Genomic DNA, 18,990 nt, shown 5'->3' on the forward strand with positions numbered 1-18,990 from the left:
CAACTTTCACTGGGCAAACAAGCAGTTACTCCAGAAGCAGCCAGAGCAGGGCACTCTGGGATAAAAAGACAGTTTTCCAGGGAACCTAGAAAGTGGTGCTTTTGCAAAGCTGTCTGTCTTGTTTTGTTTTGTTCTCTCTCTTCTCTCTCTCTCTCTCTCTCTCTCTCTCTCTCTCTCTCTCTCTCTCTCTCTCTCTCTCTCACTCACTCACCTGTTTGTCCTGGGAGATGAAATAGTTTTGGTTTGCAAGCTGTCGCCAGGGAATGGAGCAAGACTTTGTGTAATAAACAAGAACACCTGCCAGAGCCCAGTGAGTAGCCAGACTGCCAAGGAAACCTGGCCCAGTGACAAGGTCCATTCAGCATGACAGGGGTCACTGAAGAGTCTGGCTACTTGCTGGGGCCTCTGGCAGGGCACCATCCTGCCTCCATGAGGGATAAATGTGGCCTCCCTGTCCTGAGCCCTGCAGATCCGCTGAAGAGCTTCGGCCAGAGTGGTTCAAAACCTACAAGTGTAAGAAAAGTGTGTGTGTGTGTGTGTGTGTGTGTGTGTGTGTGTGTGTGTGTGTGTGCATATGCATGCATGCGTGCCCGAGCGTGTATGTATGTATGCACGTGTTTTCATGTGTGCCAAGCACTTGTGGCAACTCTCTAGAAAAAAAAGATCTAGAGCCTTCCTCAAATTGCTGAGGACCCAGAGCCCTCACAGGAGGACCGTCTGCAGAAGCAGCGTGTCCTGGGCCTTCTAGAACAGAACAGCTGACCCCTGGCCTCTACTTCTGGAATAGTAAGACTGAGACTGCTAACCCACAGTCCTCTTATGAAACAAGAGGCCCTTAAGAGACCACAGTATGGGCTTGTGGGGGTTAGTACTGTCTCCACCCCTTTTCTAATCTAAGCCTAATCCTTTTTAAACCTCGCCTGGCCCTGGCTACCAGGAACCATGCCAATGCCAAATGATACGCTGTTTATTCATCTCAGGTCTAAACTCACTGCTCCTGAGCCACCGAAATCAAAGGGAGCTGGAACTGCCCCCTACTGATGGATGGTAAACAGAAGGGTAGTCAGCACCCACTGGGCCGAGCTTGGACCACAATCCCTTTGTGCAATTCCAGCTCAAATAAGGTCAGGGCTCCTTGGGAGATGGGGCTGGAGACAGGCACAGATGCTCTCCTCAAGTAGCTGGGAATGTAGACACAGCTGCTCTTAATGGGCCCTTTTCCCTGGCTGTCCTTTCAGACCACAATAGGGTCCTAGTGACAGTGCTCCATTCCAGACAGCTCCTCAGCCAGTTACATTTGTTTGAACAGCACTTTCCAGATGATTCTGTGAGAAGCCTCAGATCTACACGGATCAGGCGGAGCAGAACACATGGTCTGACCCCTATTTTTACCACAGCAGCTGTTTTGATCTGTTTTGTATCTGAGGGATTTACAAGAGATGTTGTTTAGGGAAGAAGAGGGAGGAGGGGGCAGAATACCATTCTGAAAACTGCCTTGTGTTTGGTGTATCTTTACCTGAAAGGGTTAAAATGGGAGAACTCTTTTAGATTTTGAGACCTAGTGAGATTTTTCTGCCTAGTTTTCTCTGCTGCCCTTTTTGAACTAATGTTCCTTGTAACTCTTCATACGAGTATTTGACAGCCCTGTCCTCCCAGAGATCACAATCATGAGAATAGCTGGGCACAGCCAGCGCCCCCTGAGCGGCAGCTCACCTTCACTGACCTCCTGGAGCTCACGGACACCGTGTGGGTAGAAGATCCCTCCTAGAATCCAGTCATTGTCTCAGTGCGTAATGTGGCCACTCATGTTCAGCGATGAAGAAAGGCATACGTATAAAGAAGATATAAATAATTAATGATTAATAAAGAAGTATAGCCTGAATCTGAGAGTAGAACAATCGCAATTTAAAAAGAGCTTTTTATCATTCTGCAACCATTAAATTTCCCTCAGTCTATTTTTATGCATTGTTTTTTAGTTCTTTGTATTTAAAAATAGCTATGCTTATCTGGGCATATTTTATTTTCATTCTGTAGCTTCACTTGACAATGTGATATGATGATAGCTTTCATATTATTCCATATTCTTTTTCTTTTCTTTTAAATTTATTTATGTCGTGTGTGTGTGTGTGGGGGGGTCTGTGCACGCGTGCATGAGCATATGCATGGGAAAAAAACCTGACATAAAGGACCTTAAAGAAGGAAAGGTTTATTTTGGCTCACAGTTTGAGGATTTGGTTCATCATGGCGGGCAGGTCAAGTCGACAGGAGCTGAAAGTCGCTGGTCACTTTGCATCTTCAGTCAGGAAGCAGAGAGAGATGCATTGCTGTGCTCTGATAGTCTTTTTCTTTTTATGTAGTCCAGAATCCAAGCACTTTTAGGTACATATTCCTACTGCAATTTACTGAATCCAAGTAATCACTCACAGGCATGACCAGAGGATAACCCCATCTAGATAATCTGTCGCAGGTATGCCCAGAAGCCTATCTCCTAGGTGATTCTAGAGCCTGTCAAGTTGACAATCAGCACTGACTGTAACAGTATATAATTTCACATCTGGCTGTTTCTCTTCCAAGCAAAATGCAATCATGTGCACTGTCCGACACTCTGCCCATGGTGAATATTTTCCTCACCACTGTCCTTCAAGGTTGTCCCCAAAGGTGATGTACGGCTGCAGTTGCCTACTTCCGGGCAGTCCCTGCCTAGTGTGCAGAACCATTTGTAAACTGGGCCCCAGTCTTTTCTTCCTGGATCAATCAATCATAGGACATACCCCATGAGAACAGAAGTATATTCTTCGGGACAGAAAGCATTGTAGCTAGAGCAGGAATCATAGGTGTGATGGTTTGACTAGGAATGGCTCCAAGAGGCTTGTATATTTGAATACTTGGTCTTTAGGAAGTGATAGTGATACCTGACTAGGATTAGGAGGTGTGGCCTTGTTGGAGTAGGTGTGGCCTTTTGGAGGAAGTGTGTCATTGGGGGTGGGCTTTGGTTTCAAATGCTCAAGCCATGCTTAGTGTCTCTGCTCTGCCTGCTGTCTGTAGATCCGGATGTAGAACTCTCAGCTTCTCTCCAGCACCATGTCTGCCTGTGTGCTGCCATGCTTCCCACCATGATGACAATGGACTAAACTGCTGAACTATAAACAGGCCTCAATTAAATGTTTTTCTTTATAAGAGTTGTTGTGAGCCTGGTCTCCAAAGCGAGTTCTAGGAAAGGCTCAAAGCTACACAGAGAAACCCTGTCTCGAAAAACCAAAAAAAAAAAAAAAAAAAAAAAAAAGAGTTGTTGTGGTCATGGTGTCTCTTGACAGCAGTAGAAACTCTAAGACACTTATTGAACAGCACAGAAAACATGCTATGGGAAAGGAATGAGGAATCTCTTGTCTTAATCAAATAAATGTTTTACCACAATTAACAAAGGAAAGCTTTACTTTACTGAATTCTATTGTCCTAGAAGGGTTTCTGTTGCTGTGATAAAACACCATGACCAGAAGCAACTTGGAGAGGAAAGGGTTTATTTAATTTTATATCTTGTAGTCTATCACCAAGAGAAGTCTGGGTAGGAACTCCAGGTGGGAATCTGGAGGCAGGAACTGATGCAGAATCCATGGATGAGTGATGCTTACTGGCTTGCTCCCCATGGCTTGCTCAGCTTGGTTTTTCACAGTACCTAGGACCACCAGCCCAGGGGTGACACTACCCACATTGGTTTGAGTCCACAACATCAACCACTAATTAACAAAATGCACTACAAATTACCCCACAGGACAACCTATGGTGGCATTTTCTTAATTGAGATTCTTTCTTCCAAAATTACTCAAACATGAGTCAAGATGACATAAAACTAGCCATCATACCTATTCACCCACAAAAGCACTCAAAACCATAAACAGACATTATTAATCTATATCTACATGTTGTTTTCAACATTAACGATGGATATTTGTTTTCTTTAAGTTGTTTTCAACCTATTGGCTTCTTTGAGCAAATGATTAGTGTGTGGGTACACACATGCATGTGTGTATAGATTTGCATGCACACATACATTCACATATTATTCTGAGTCAGGGATATGGAAGAATACATGATTTAAGATTAAGACTTGCCGGGCGGTGGTGGCGCACGCCTTTAATCCCAGCACTCGGGAGGCAGAGCCAGGCGGATCTCTGTGAGTTCAAGGCCAGCCTGGGCTACCAAGTGAGTTCCAGGAAAAGCGCAAAGCTACACAGAGAAACCCTGTCTCGAAAAACCAAAAAAAAAAAAAAAAAAGATTAAGACTATGCGTTTAGCTTATGTTGTAAAAATTGATTGCATGAGAAGTCTAAAGCATAGTAAGGTTGGTTACATTGCTCTCTTAAAAGCAGTTAAGCTTGAACAGGCTGAATACACAGTAGGGAAATTGATTGAGTCTATAGTTTGAAATAGTTTCTAAGCATATTATTAACTTAGTTACAAAGTCAGGCAAAAATTTCGTTTCTGAAGGCAAGAGGTATTTTCAGAGAAAACTATTCCCATAGTTGGGTTTGTTTCCTACTCTATAATGTACGTGTGTTCTACCAAGGAGTCCAGAGTGGTTGCTACCTCCAACTCACTTGGTCCAAACAGCAAAATATAATCAATATAATGGACTGGTGTGATACCTTGTGTAAGAGACAGATGATCAAAATCCCTAAGAACTAAGTTATGATACAGGATTGTTGAAGTGATATACCCTGGGCACAAAATCATAAAGGTGTACTTTTGGCTTCACCAGCTGAAAGTAAATCACTCTAGTGGTCCTTTGGATAAGTATGGGAAAGATGTCTGCAGAGATAATAGCTGCATACCAGCTATTAGGAAATGTGTTAAATTGCCCAAACAAGGAAAGCACATTTCATACAGCAGCTGCAACTGGAGTCACCACTTGATTAAGTTTATGATAACTTTTATTATCCATGATCCGTGCAACTTCTGAACAGGTCAAATAGGAGAGTCAAAAGGAAATGCGGTGGGACCACCACCCATGTATCCCTCAAGCCCTGGATGGTGATGGTAATCACTGTAAGCTCTTTAGGGATGGGAAATTGCCTTTAGTTCACTTCTTTCCAAGTAGAGGAATCCCTAATGGTTTCCGTTTGGTCTTTCCATCCATAATATTCCTCAACTATAAGGTCAGGAAGCCAGTGTAGGAATCCTTCTGACCGCTAAGTATATCTATATTAAGTAGAAATTCTAGGGAAATGACCACAGGATGAGTTCTGGGGCCCACTTGTCCCACTGGGCCCACTATGAGCTAGACTTCAGATAAAACTCCACTGATGACCTGCCCTTTATAACCCCCTACTGTAACTGGCAGGCCACAATGCTTTGGGCAGGTCTCTTGGAGCAGATATCAATTCAGAGACAGTGTCTTTGTAGTCCCCCAAAGGTAGAACTACTTTCATTCTATCAGTGCACAGTTAACCTAGTAAAAGGCTAGAAGTCTCTTGGGAAAAGATGGGAGGAAGATCTATAGCAAACCTTTTTGGTATTCTTCATTCAAGAAGGTCTAGATCCATGCACTGCTTCAAATGTGGAAATTAGTTGATGAGTCATGAGTTTCTGCTGCTGATTCAAAGTAGCTTTTTAGTCATTTGCCCTGAAATTTTTCTACTTACATAGATCAAACAAAAACTTTGTAGGCATCCTATATATTTCATTGGTGTGGGAAAATCTTTTTGTACACTGTAAAGATGTGTCTCATACCTCTGTTTAGGTATGATGACTCTGATTGGTTTAATAAAGAGCTAAATGGACAATAGGTAGGCAGGAGAAACTAGGCAGGACTTCCAGGGAGGGAGAGGACTCTGGGAAGAAGAGGAAGAGATGCCAGTGAGATGTGGAGCAAGTTGGATATACAAAATGAAGGAGAGATAAAAAAAGCCACATGACAGAACATAGATTAATAGAAACAAGTTAATTTAAGATATAAGAGGTAGTGGGACAAGCCTAAGCTAAAAACCAAGTTTCATGATTAATAATTAGTCTCCATGTTGTTATTTGTGAGCTGACGGCCCAAAGGAAAGTCCAAGTACTTTTCATTTCGGGGAATATTATGATTCAATAGCCAGCATCAATGGTATGCACGAGTCAGACTATTGTAAGCATTGCCCATATGCCAACATAATAAGCACACTGACCTTGATGTCGGTCATTCACTTCGGCCACTTGAATTTTGCTATTTCTTTTTCCAACTATGCCTGTTGCATTTAACTTATCCATTGTAACAGCCACATCTCCAACTGTAGTGACTTGGACACAGACTAGGGCAATGGCAGAACTTTTTGAGTATGTTGATATTCCTCTCACCCCCATACAAACACCTGTTTCTTCCTACCATTAACCATTGTGGAGGATTAGGTTTACAAGGCAAGTTCACAACATTCAAATCTTCCTGATCCTCTGAATTCCTCCACTGACATTAAACCAAGGTATTTCAGACATCACTAGCTCATTAACAGCCATCTTTTCACCCAAACTTCAAACAACCAATCAAATAAATGGCTTGTGCCCTTTTCTTTCTCTGAACTACCTGAGCTTCAACATTAAACTCAGAATTTCTGCCCAGTGGGTCCACATTGATAAACTCAGACTGCTTTATTTTTCTGGTCCCTCCACTCTAATCTTACCCCCTTAAAAGTCCATTCTCAAAAATACAACCCCAACATCTACTTGCATGGACTAAAGAACTCGTTAAATTCTTCAGGAGTTTTAGTGTACCTCCTCAAGGGTTACACTGTGTACCTCACCTCTAGGGGCTTGTTGAGCCTCCCATCTGATTATAGATCTAGAGACAAAAATGGTTGGGCATTGAGGGGCATCTCCTTCAGGGAAAATCAATAGCAGTTCCTTTGACACTATAGGATTAATTCTTCCAGGAAAGGGCAGAGAAAGCAATACTGATGGGCATGCATCCTCTACTAATAGTAGAGTTCCTATGTGTTTGTGGAGGAGAGGATAAACATATCAGAATCTGAGAGGTCAATGCCTTCAGTCACGTCCCACACATCTCTATCCCAAGTTACAGAATCCTGCTCTTTAAAATTCATGCCCTCTCCTTTTCTCCACCCCAAGTTACAGTATCCCACTGCTTTCAAATTCATGTAACTGCTGACAACCTTTGAGGCTGGAACTTAAACTTGCATTGTAAACTAGCCAATTGTATGAGGAAGACCTGGGTTTGGCTTTTGGTACTATCAGTCCCGTGGCTGTGTTGTAGATCAGTTTCCTCCAAAATTAAAATCTTTTGTCTTGGATGGAAACTCATTAAGACACAAGATATTAAAAGAGGAGGTAAAAACAATGGGATGTTCTAAGAGGTAAACTTGTTAAGACACAGGATATTTACAATATAAACAATAGGATATTCCAAGGGGAATCGAAACATCCTATAGGGAAGATTGTTAAACCCAGGAAGTAAACAACTCAGTGACTTCAGGAAGTCCTTGAAAACTGACCAGATTCACTAAGTCCTTTCATCCCCAAGCATATATAAGCAGTAAGGGCTCAGACTAGCCAAGCTGCCTAGAAGAACCTCAGACTACCTGAGTTCTCAGGGATGAATAGACAATCTCCAACCTGTTGACAATGCACTCTAGGTTTCTAACTTTCATGAGCTTTCAACCATGCTGGGTGCACTTTTGATGATGCAACTATCTTCAGGTGATTTATCCCCATGTGAAACCCCTGATGTGTATTCCTATAAATAACCCTGATAAGACCCTTTGATTCACCAAGTTGGCCTTTGATTCTTTATCTGTTGTCAGTAAACATTTATTTCTGTCTCCCTAGGAATAGTGTCACCCAAGAGGCTGCTAGAGGGAAGATTGTTCTCTCCCGGGGCATGGGTAGAAATCTTTAGATTGTTTATGTGCATCTGGAATCAGGAAAACTCCTGTTTGAGTTCATTCTTTCCCTTGTCACTTTGTCCAGAGAGGCTAGAAGCAACCAGACATCATCATTACATTCTATACTTCTTCACCAATTCCTTGCTCCGTAAAGGAGGTGTGAATCAGGAGTATTAACTTGGACCCTGGGTAGGTGTTAAGTACTGTTAGAAATCCATTAAAATCATCATTAGTGTTAGCTATAGGTTCTTTACTGTGAGCACTCCTTCTTATGTGTATTTTCCTGTAAACGAGCAGAGATGTTGGAGAATGGGCAATTTGACCTCTTAATTAGCAACTGCTGGACTCTTCCTTGATTCTTTGTTTACCTTGAACAAAGGACTACCAGTGGAACAGCCATATAGAGGACCTTTATGCCAGGACCAGTAGTTTGAACACTCCACAGATGCCTTGTAAACCCACTCAGTGATCACAGCTGAGGGCTCCAGCCTCTGAAGGCATAACCTCAGCCAGGGCTGTCTCAGTTTATACCAGACTTTCTGCTAACATAAGCCTTAGTGTACTCAAAGGGACCCTGCAACCATTTCTGTGTAAGACAGAGAAGGAAACCTCCTCTGGTGGTCTAGCAAAGGAACTGCCATGATTGGTGGTAAAGGGGCAAGACCATGATCGGCATAGGCATAACTCTACATCTGTATATAAAGTGTGCCATGATTGGTCTAAATGCCCCCTGTGCCTCTCTTAAGTGGTCTTTTCTTGTCTGCCTTTAATGATGCAGGATGACGTGATGATCGAGTGGCAGCAATGGTAGAGCTGGAGTGTCAGTGACTGCAATAGCTGAGCCGTTGGAAGGCCAGCCTGCAAAAGCAGCCAGGCAGCTAGCTGCTGCCTGTTAGCTAAAGTGAGAGACAAGTGGACGGTAGGCAAGGGTGCAGACGTGGTGAGGCGGTGGGTTATTGGCAGCTGAAGAAGAAGCCGCTGAACAGTTCAAGAGAGTGGCCAGTGCCCAAACAAAAGATAGACCAGAAGTAGAGAGAACAGAGAGTCGATGCTGATGGAGAGAAAGCTGTAAAGAGCCAGAGAAGACAAGGCACAGGCCCTGGTCATTTGAACAGTTCCTTAGAGTTCTCAAGCCTTCATGAAGCTTTCCTTGCTTGGGAAATACGTATGTGGAATGAATCCCAGGGCTCTCTCGTTGTGAGCAATCAACCTCTTGACTCTTTTTACCTCCTGGTGCATTTTACCAGCACTCTCAAAAACCTTGCATTTGGTTACAAAAGGGCACTCAGCAGAGTCAGGAAAGGGGTAGTAAAATTGGCAAAATGGCAACCTAGAAATGCGCTTGTTGCATGAATAGGTTGAAACACTTGGATAGTATATCCAATGACCCGTGAAATGTTTTAGTGGGTGAAGGTGCTTGCCTAATGACCCAAATTTGATCTGTAGGACCCACATGGTAGAAGACAAGAACAAATTCCTGCAAGTTTTCCTCTGACCTCCATACACTTGCTGTGGCATGCAATACCCCTCCATAATTAAACAAAAGCATATACATACATATGTATATGTGGGGGGGTGGGGGGGTGGAGCCAAGGTGAACTGTATGATGGGAGACGGGATAATTAAGATGACATAGATACAGCATGCTTCTTCTTCATTTGTAGAAAGGCTCTACATGGAGTACTTATTAATGTACTACATGGAGTACAGTTTTCATTCAGTACAGTACACATAGCATATACAGTACTGATATACCATGGTAGAGTAATAACTAAGGCTGCCACAATAATGTTGCATAGACTGGATGCCTCAGAAAGAGGCTAACTTTCTTACCGCTATAGAGACTAGATGTCTGGAATCAAGGGCTGTTTTTTTTTTTTTTTTTTTTTGGTAGTCTTTATCCCTGATTTTCTGATGGCTGCCTTCTGCCTGGGCCTTCACATAGTAGTTTCTCTACATACCCTTATGTCTTATAAGGGCTATAAGGACAGCAGTCATACTAAATTAGGGCTTGACAAACTTGTTTTCAATTAGGTACCTCATTCAGGATGTCTATCTGCAAAGACAGTGACATTTTGAAGTGCTGGATTTTAGGAATTTAACATATGAATTTGGGGGAGCACAATTTAGTCCATAACATATAGAAAAAGAACTCTCCAGAAGAACAAGGCAATGGAGGGAATTCTATTTGTATGAGAAGGAAATGTCATAATATTTTAGTATTCTCTCAGTTGAAGAGAGCTTGTAAACAAGACACAATGGCTGCCAATGGCAGGCTCATTCCATCTTCCCAGCCCTACCTCAATGCCGGCCCTGAGCTGTGAAGCTGAATGACCCCTTTTAGACTTCCCTCTTTGAGGATTAAACCTAAATCAGCTGAAAGCAAAAGTAGCATTTTTCTCTTTTTCTGCTCTAGTCCCCTTTCCTTTCTGTAATCCATCTCCTAAGACAGAATAAGATGTAGCTGAAAGTTTTTCTGTGTCCTGCCCATTCTGCAGCCACTCAGACCCAAGTAAACACACAGAGGCTTATATTAATTAAAACTGCTCAGCCATTAGCTCAGACCTACTAGCTCAGTGGACTAGCTCTTACATTTAAACTCAGCCCATTTCTGTTAATCTATATGTTGCCACATGTTCTGTGGCTTTACCCATGTGCCATTACATGTGGCTCCTTGGACAGTGGGCTGGCATCTTCCTCTTCCCAGAATTCTCCTTGTCTGCTTATTCCACCTATACTTCCTGCCTGGTTACTGACCAATCAGCATTTTATTTATCAACCAATCAGAACAACACATTCATAGCATACAGAGCAACATCCACAACAATAAGAAGAGAGACTATAAATCATGAAGGAGAAAAGGATTTGACTGTATTGTCTCTTGGCAGAAGTGTCACAGAAATGTCTATATGCCTATCCTTAGCTGCTGCTGCAGATTACAATTACCCCTCTTGAAGTGGGAAAGGGATCCACAATGTTCTTTGTGAGGATAGCACCAAAAAGGAGGTTTGTAGAGTGTAAACCACAGCTTAGAAAAATATTTCTGCACAAAGAAAGATAGTCAACATTTCAGAGCTCTATGCCCAAAGCATGTCTGCCTTTAAACTCACCAGCTCTACCACTGAGGCACAAAGCAGCCACGGATGAAAAATATCACCATAGCCAATAAAATTGTATTCCCCAAATAGCAATAGGTCACCTTCAGTCTATGGGCAAACTGGCCAACCCTTACAAACTAATAATCCAAGAAAGTTAAAAACAGTTACTAGATTGAACACGTATGTGTATATGTATCTAGTGAGCCCAGACTTATGATGAGCTATACTTTTTGTTGGCTCATTTAAGAAATTACATATGCCTGAGTATAAATCACAGTTTAGTTCCTTTGAAATACTGCCTTCCGTACCCCACAGACTCTCTGGGTGTGAGGTCAGATCATCTGTAGTTTAGAAGGGTTCCCTGGTGATTCTTCCCAGTGTTAAAGTTAGAGAACCCTGCACCTGACATTTCTAATCTCAGCTCCAATCCATCCAGAAGCTGGTTTCACCTTCATGAAAAGGCTCCAGAGTAACAACAGCTACGCCAAGCTCCCTCATTAACCAAAGGCAAGCACAGGCTCACTTCTTTCTGATAGCTGTCAATTATTGACAGGTAATTCCTGACATTTTTTTCCTCCCCAAGGCACAGTTTTGCAGCAAATGGCTCCCTTTTAACCTAACCAACTGAAGAGGTAATCATGAAATCAACAGAACTTCGCTTTTGGTAGGTGTGAGAACTAGCTGCCTATATCATGAGACAAATGTTGAAGAAAGGCTTAATTTGCAAACCTCAGGCAATTCTTTGTTTCGGGTTCTCTAAACTGCCCAGTGTAACCTAGGTGGCAGAGTTAACACTAACTGGTTATCATTCCATCAGAGCTTAAGGAGGACTGCAAAATTGCTGTCAGATAATTAGCAAATAACCCTTGAGAGAGTGAGATTTGGAAAAGGTCCGCACAGATGGGTGCGGCAATATTAGGCAAAGTCAAGAACGGAACTGTTACCAAGGGTCAGATGGGCAATTGGATCAGCACAACTTTCCCATTGTTTTCTGGTGGGCTTCTTCTAAATTAGGAACCAGCGAGCTTTTCTGTAAATATGGTAGGCTCTACACCCATATCCAAAGAACTCAGCTCTGCTGTTTTGGTATGAATATAGCCAGAGACATTTTTCAGCAGTGAGTGTGGCTGTGCATCAATAGCATAGCAATAGGGTTATGATGAACCCTAAAATCTGAAATTTATACAATTTATCTTTAGAAGTCAAAGTTTTCTTTCAATATTTCCCCCTCAACAATTAAAAAATATAAATAACAGTCTTACTTTAGAATATGTACAAATGGACTAGACACCCAGTCTAAATACAAAAACAGTTTGCTATGCATACCACATGCTCTCCCATTTTTTCCACATTTACTCCTATAACTCCTGTTATTTTCTACACATCTCTGTGTTCACATCCTGGGTGTCTGGTTCTACCTCAATTTCAGGTGACTTCTTATTCTCTAAGGCCTCCTCTACTTCCCTGATGCCCTCTGCCCCCCATTATTTCAGAAGATTTGCATTACATTGTGGTCCAAGTTGTTTTATCTTTGTAGCCTTTGTGGCACCGAGTCTTTAATATACAGCTTTAACAAATGTTCCCTGAGCCAGAGAAAAACCACAAAGTAAACAGCAAAAGGAGGTTAGGTACCAAGATAAACATAATTAAAAGAGAAAACAGCCTTTTAAAAGGTTATTATTATTATTATTATTGCTATTACTATTACTGTTATTATTGCTGTTATTGTTTTGTTTGAGACAGGGTTTCTCTGCGTAACATTCCTGGCTGTCCTGGAACTCACTCTGTAGACAGGCTGGCCTCAAACTCACAGAGATCATCTGCCTCTGCCTCCCGAGTGCTGAGATTAAAGGCATGTGCCACCACTGCCCAGGCCCTCTTTGATTTTCAAGAGATGGGAAACACATTAGCCTTCAAAGGGATGCCACTTTGTGAAAGTCTGTTTCACCAGGCAGCATTTAACAGCCATAGTTTTTCCTTTCCAGTCAGGAAACAGTAAGGGGAAAACAATGCTGGACAACTGTGGGAAGATGTCGGCGATGGAAGTCCCACCCTGTTGCTGGAGAGTCATGGAGAACAGTATGTCCAGTGAACATTGAGACTCTTCCACGGAAGAAGGTTCTGTGGACCAAGTGCTGGTGTCACAGTTGGTGTCCCCCTGGGAAATTAAGGGTATGCGAGTCCCTGGCTCAAGTTTTGAGTATCCTGGGGTTATATAACTCAGGCAAGTCAACCCCACTGAGACTTACTTTCTGCTTTTGCAAAGTGAGACTAATAATGTGTATCCTTTATAGATAATACAGGCTGCATATTTCTTATCCAAAAAGCTTTCAGATGAAAAGCATGTCTGACTTCAGATTATTTTGAATTGTGGAATATCATAAACATAGTAAGATGTTTTGGGTATGGAACTCAAGTTTAAAATATGAAGTTCATTTCATTTCATTTCATGTGTACTTTACCACAAGGTCTTAGGATAATTTGATACTGTCTGTTTTCTTTTGCTTGTGGTGCTGAAGGCTGAAAGTAGAGCTTCAAGCATGCTAGACAAGAACTCTACCACTGATCTGCATCCTGAACTCCAGATTTTATGTTATGTAGTCAGCATATCTGCGTCTTGACTGCATTGTAGCTAGAGTTTTCCTGCCTGGCCCACAGTCAGGATAAATCTCTGCCATCCGCCAGTCCCACAATCACTCAGACCCGACCAAGTAAACACAGAGACTTATATTGGTTTCAAACTGTATGGCCGTGGCAGCTTCTTGCTAATTGTTCTTATAGCTTAAATTAATCCATTTCCATTAATCTATACCTTGTCACATGGCTCATGGCTTACCGGCATCTTTACATGCTGTTTCTCATCATGGCGGCTGGCAGTGTCTCCCTCACTCAACCTTCTACTTCCCAGCTCTATTCTCCTCCTTGTCCCGCCTATACGTCCTGCCTGGCCACTGACCAATCAGTGATTTATTTATTGACCAATCAGCAACATATTTGACATACAGACCATCCCACAGCACTCCCCCTTTTCTTTTCTTAAAAAAGAAGGTTTTAACCTTTACACATCTCCAAAGTCAGCTTGGTATATTTGGGAATTTAGGCGTAGCTTCTCTTACTACTTCCTGCTGGAGGGGGGTGCTGTATCTTCTGGGGAAACAAAGAAAATTTTAGGATCATGGAGTAGTCCGTGAGGCTGTATCATCTGAGCCAGTTGCCTTGAAATGGTTCTGGATGTTGGATCATCTGGGCCATGGTGTCATCGGAGACCTTTCAGGTGGTCTTGGCTGGTCAAACCTGATGTGTCTTAATCTGGAACAAATCCATATCCTCTGGCTTTCTGTGGAAACAAAAGCAGAGTCTCCTTTCCAAAGTAACATATCCTTATATCCAAATGTTGAAGTCAAGGTACCTTTAAAATATACATTTTGGCATAACTCAACAGCTTTTGTAATCAAATGTTTTTCTTTAGTTACGAATATCAAAGAGAACATAATCCAGATTCTCTGTGTGGTAACCATCTTTACGTGGCTTATTTTTTTATATTAGCTTGAGCCTATTGCTTTGAACTGTAGCATTCTAAGCCTGAAACGGCGCTGGCGCTGCTGGCTCTGCCCACTTTAGCTTCCCAACATGGTGGTGATACATTTTCCGCCAGCTCTGGGAGCCATCAACTCTCAGAAATAGTGGGTCTATGCTTCTATCAAAGCAGCGTGTAGCCCAGAAACCTCTTTTTTTTTTTTGTACTAGCAAAGGCTAAATCCACCACACAGCTTAATGTGCCACTTGCAGAGGCCTCATTCCCGCCATACTGCAGGTGGAGCATGCACGCCAGGAACCCGCCATAGCAGCTCAAACACACAGGCTGCCGCTAGCTTGAAAGAGACAACTAGGAGCTGTTTTTAGTTCTGTTTTAGAATCTTTTTACTCAGGTTTTAGGTTGAAACTCTTGCCAACACGTTGGGCACCATTTGTTGCTAGAGTTTTCTTGCCTGGCCCACAGTCAGGACAAATCTCTTTCACCCGCCAGTCCCAAGCCGCTCAAACCCGGTCAAGTAAACACAGAGACTTATATTGGTTTCAAACTGTATGGCCGTGGCAGCTTCTTGCTAATTGTTCTTATAGCTTAAATTAATCCATTTCTATAATTCTATACCTTGCCATGTGGCTCGTGGCTTACCGGCATCTTTACATGCTGTTTCTCATCATGGTGGCTGGCAGTGTCTCCCTCACTCAGCCTTCCACTTCCCAGCTCTATTCTCCTCCTTGTCCCGCCTATACGTCCTGCCTGGCCACTGACCAATCAGTGATTTATTTATTGACCAATCAGCAACACATTTGACATACAGACCATCCCGCAGCACTGCATTGTTCACATGAGGTTCAGTGTAAGGTTTTTGTTTTGTTTTGTTTTGTGTTACTTCTGTCTTGTGAGCATTCTAATTGTTCCAGAGACTGAAGCATTTTGGATTCTGGGTTTTCAGATTAGGAATTCTCCAGCTACATTGATGTAAAAACACTGGCCCAGGGGAGCACTGTTGTCAGGGCCTTAGCTACTGAAAGCTGCCTTAGAGCCTGTAGTGACAGCTTTAACACCCTGCCTCCCTTCCACCAGCCCCATCACTCCCTCCCTGTTAATGGTTTCCATTTGACTGGATGGAACACTGTCACTTCATTAATTTTGGAGAAACCATATAGCAGCTCAAAGTCATAATAAAAATAAGAGTGTGGGGGGCTAGAGAGATGGCTCAGTCATGAAAAGCAGTTGCCACTCCCAGCACCCACAGGTGGCTCAAAACCATCACAACTCCATTTCCAGGAAATTTGCCCTCTTCTGGCCTTCCAGGCACCAGGCACACCCACGGTGCACCTCCATACATGCAGGTGAAACACTCATACACATAAAATAAAATAAGCATTTAAAAAGAATGTGCAAAGCTCACATAAACAAACCCACCTTTGAAAATAATGTACAAAATGAAAGATAGCTTCAGAGAAGAGAACTCTTTCCATTAACAAAATTAAGATTTTTTTTCCCCCTCTGTGTTCTGACCCAGGTTGTTTCATAACCCCAGCCCAGGAACATCTAGTTAGTGCCATTTCATCACTTAATTCCTCTCCTCTCCACTCCTGCTGTCTTCTAGAAGCATTCATTATCTTAATAGAACTTGGCTGATTATTGAGGCATTATTATTCTGCTGGTTCTACCGTGACCTCTTCCTTTCTGAAATCACTCCTTTTGCTTCCAAGATGACACACTAGCAGGAATACTAATTCTCTCTGCTGTTGTATGAGCCAGGTCCCATAGCCCCCGCATGTCACATTTGGGAAACCACAATGTATGATATCATTAGTAGAAATTAGCCTGATATATGCATGTGTGGCAAGGTCACTGTGAAATCTATTAACATGTACATATTAATATGCATTAATAATTACAGCTTAAAAGAATTATCTACTTGAAAAGAAAGTAACAATTATGGTAACACAGTTTTGGTGAGAATAGTCAACACTTCCTTCCATTACTTTTAACATATTTTCTATCACTTTATACACACTATAAGTATATGATTTTTCTTCTTATAGCGATGGTTATAGAATATAGCATTATCTACTCTATACTTCTGTCAATGCTTTTTAAAAAATGACTTGAAGCCCGAAGAGAGTTAATTAATGGTGCTACTGCAGTGATGAATTCAACACAAAACCATGAATCTAAAGTCCCAAGTTTATGTACTCTTTTAAAAAAAATTTAAAAATTTTTTTTATTTTTCATAAAATTTTTATGAGTATTTTGCCTGTGTGTATGTATGTATACTACATGAATCCCTGGTGCCAACAGAGATCAGAAGAAGGTGTTGTATCCCCCAGGAGATGAATTGAAGGATGGTTGTGCACCACCATAAGGATGCTCAGAATGGAACTCAGGTAATTTGAATGAGCAACAAGTACTCTTAACTGCCAAACTTGCTCTCCAGCCCCAGTCTGTGTATTCTTAAGGTTATGGTAGATCTCCAGACCTTACCCTCCTGTGCCAACATTTACTGTCACTCGGTATCCACATGGCTGTCATTGTCTCTCTGCTTCTTCAGTGTCATCATTAATCTTGGAGACTTGACCAGATTGAGAGCCATTCAGAAAACTGGTAAGACATACATCTGGCTGTGTCTGGGAGAGTGTTTCTGGAGATGACTGGCCTGCGGGTCAGCGAACTGGGGTGGAAGCCCCATTCTGAAGGTGGGAAGCATTCAGTCATTTGGGATACCAGCTGGAGCAAAAAGTGGCCAGAGGGGAAAATTCACAAACACGTGTACGCTGACTCTTTGGAAATGGGGGCTTTCAGATATTCGGCAAGATCCTTCACTGTTGGGATGAACACTTGCTCCAGTGGTTCTCCAGGCATCTTCCAGACCAGCCTCAGACTAAGGCTGTATCATTGGACATATTTGCTCTGATGCGACCAGCTTGCTGAACTAAATGGCTGCTGGTTTTCCTGACTCTCTCTAGGTTTCAGAAAGCCATTGTGCAAATAATTCAACAAATCCCCTGCATGATTACATTCTACCTCTCCAGAGGTTCTGTTCCTCTGGAGAGTTCTAATCACTTAGTCTGCTTAGTTCCACTTCACATCAGTGGGTGTCATTTCACCCATAAGAAAGCTGACCTGTGACACGGGTCCCATATTCTTTTCTCTGAAAGTTCACAGACAGAATTTAGAGACAGGATTTGAAGGATGTGGGGGTGAGTCTCAGTTCTTATATGTTAAGATTTTATACTTCGTTGCATCTCTTCATTTTTTTTTTCCAGAGGTAAAAAGAAAACAAAAACCTCAAGCTCCAAGGACAGGCTTCTCTACTGGAATGACAGCTTCCTGAGAGGCTTGAGTGCCCCTGGCACTGATCTATAATAGCCAGGAAATTTTCAAACACAGAACGCAAAATCAAGAGATTAAGAAACAGGTTATTTTAATTGTTTTGATTTTTTTTGTCCAAAACAAGGTTTCTCTGTGTAGCTCTGGCTGTCCTGGAACTTGCTCTGTAGACCAGGCTGCCCTCAAACTCAGAGATCTGCCTACCTCTGCCTCGAAAGTGCTGGGATTAAAAGCACTTGCTGCCACTGCTGGTTTGAGAAAGGCTTTTATGAGAAATGAGGCAATGCTCATACACAGCAGCACACAGAGAGTAAGACCATCTGCACAACAGACAGGAGACTCAGAAGCCCAAAAATACAGTATTTTTAATTTTTATTGAAAATAATTTTTTTCATGCAATATATTCAGATTACAGTTTCCCCTCCTCCAGATCCTCCCAGATGATCTCTGCCTCTACCCACCAAACCCACACCCTTTCTCTCTCTCTCATTGGAAAACAAACAGGCATCTAAAATAATAATTATAAAATAAAACTAGATAAAATAAAAACTAACAAAACAGAATGGGACAAAACAAATGAGAAAAAAAGAGCCAAAAAAGAAGCACAAGAAATACATACTGACACAGAAACATGCACATTTGTACACACAGAAATCCCAGTAAAACAAAACCGGAGTGTGTACTATATAAGCAAAAGACCTGGAAGATTAAAAACCAAACCAAACCAGACCAGACTAGACCAAACCAAACAAAGACAAAAAGACAAAAAAACCAAACTAGACAAAGTACTATGAGGCAAAGAAAAAAGAAAACCTTAAGAAATACCATTAAATTTATTTTGTGTTGGCCATCTACTGTTGGGCATGGGGCCTGCCCATAAGTGTGGTTTGTATACCCAGTGATACGCCACTAAAAAAAGTAGTTTTTCCCTTACAGGTGCTTATTGAATGGGCATTGCTTCTAGGTTAGGAATGAGGGCATGTGTCCACATCTCCTTTCAGCTTAAGGGCCCCATCTGATGCAGACCCATGAATCCCCTGTGCGTGTTCCCACATTTTCTGTGAGTTCGTATGTGCTTTCATCCTGCCCTATCTAGAAGGCCTTGTTTCCTTGATGGCTTCCATCCTCTCTGCCTCTTACAATCTTTCTGCCTATT

At 42.2% G+C, this 18,990-nt stretch overlaps 1 long non-coding RNA gene across 1 annotated transcript; it reads left to right on the forward strand.

The window, feature by feature from the left end:
- The first annotated feature begins 413 nt into the window (after positions 1 to 413).
- LOC128094222 (uncharacterized) lies at positions 414 to 17,862 on the forward strand. The gene is made up of 4 exons (XR_008212888.1): positions 414 to 513; positions 12,952 to 13,138; positions 16,806 to 17,108; positions 17,771 to 17,862. It is a non-coding gene; the product is annotated as an uncharacterized LOC128094222 (long non-coding RNA).
- Positions 17,863 to 18,990: the final 1,128 nt, after the last annotated feature.

This window comes from Peromyscus californicus, unplaced genomic scaffold (genome assembly GCF_007827085.1).
Source record: "Peromyscus californicus insignis strain IS unplaced genomic scaffold, ASM782708v3 Scaffold_4__1_contigs__length_199733344, whole genome shotgun sequence".
Lineage (NCBI taxonomy): Eukaryota > Metazoa > Chordata > Mammalia > Rodentia > Cricetidae > Peromyscus > Peromyscus californicus.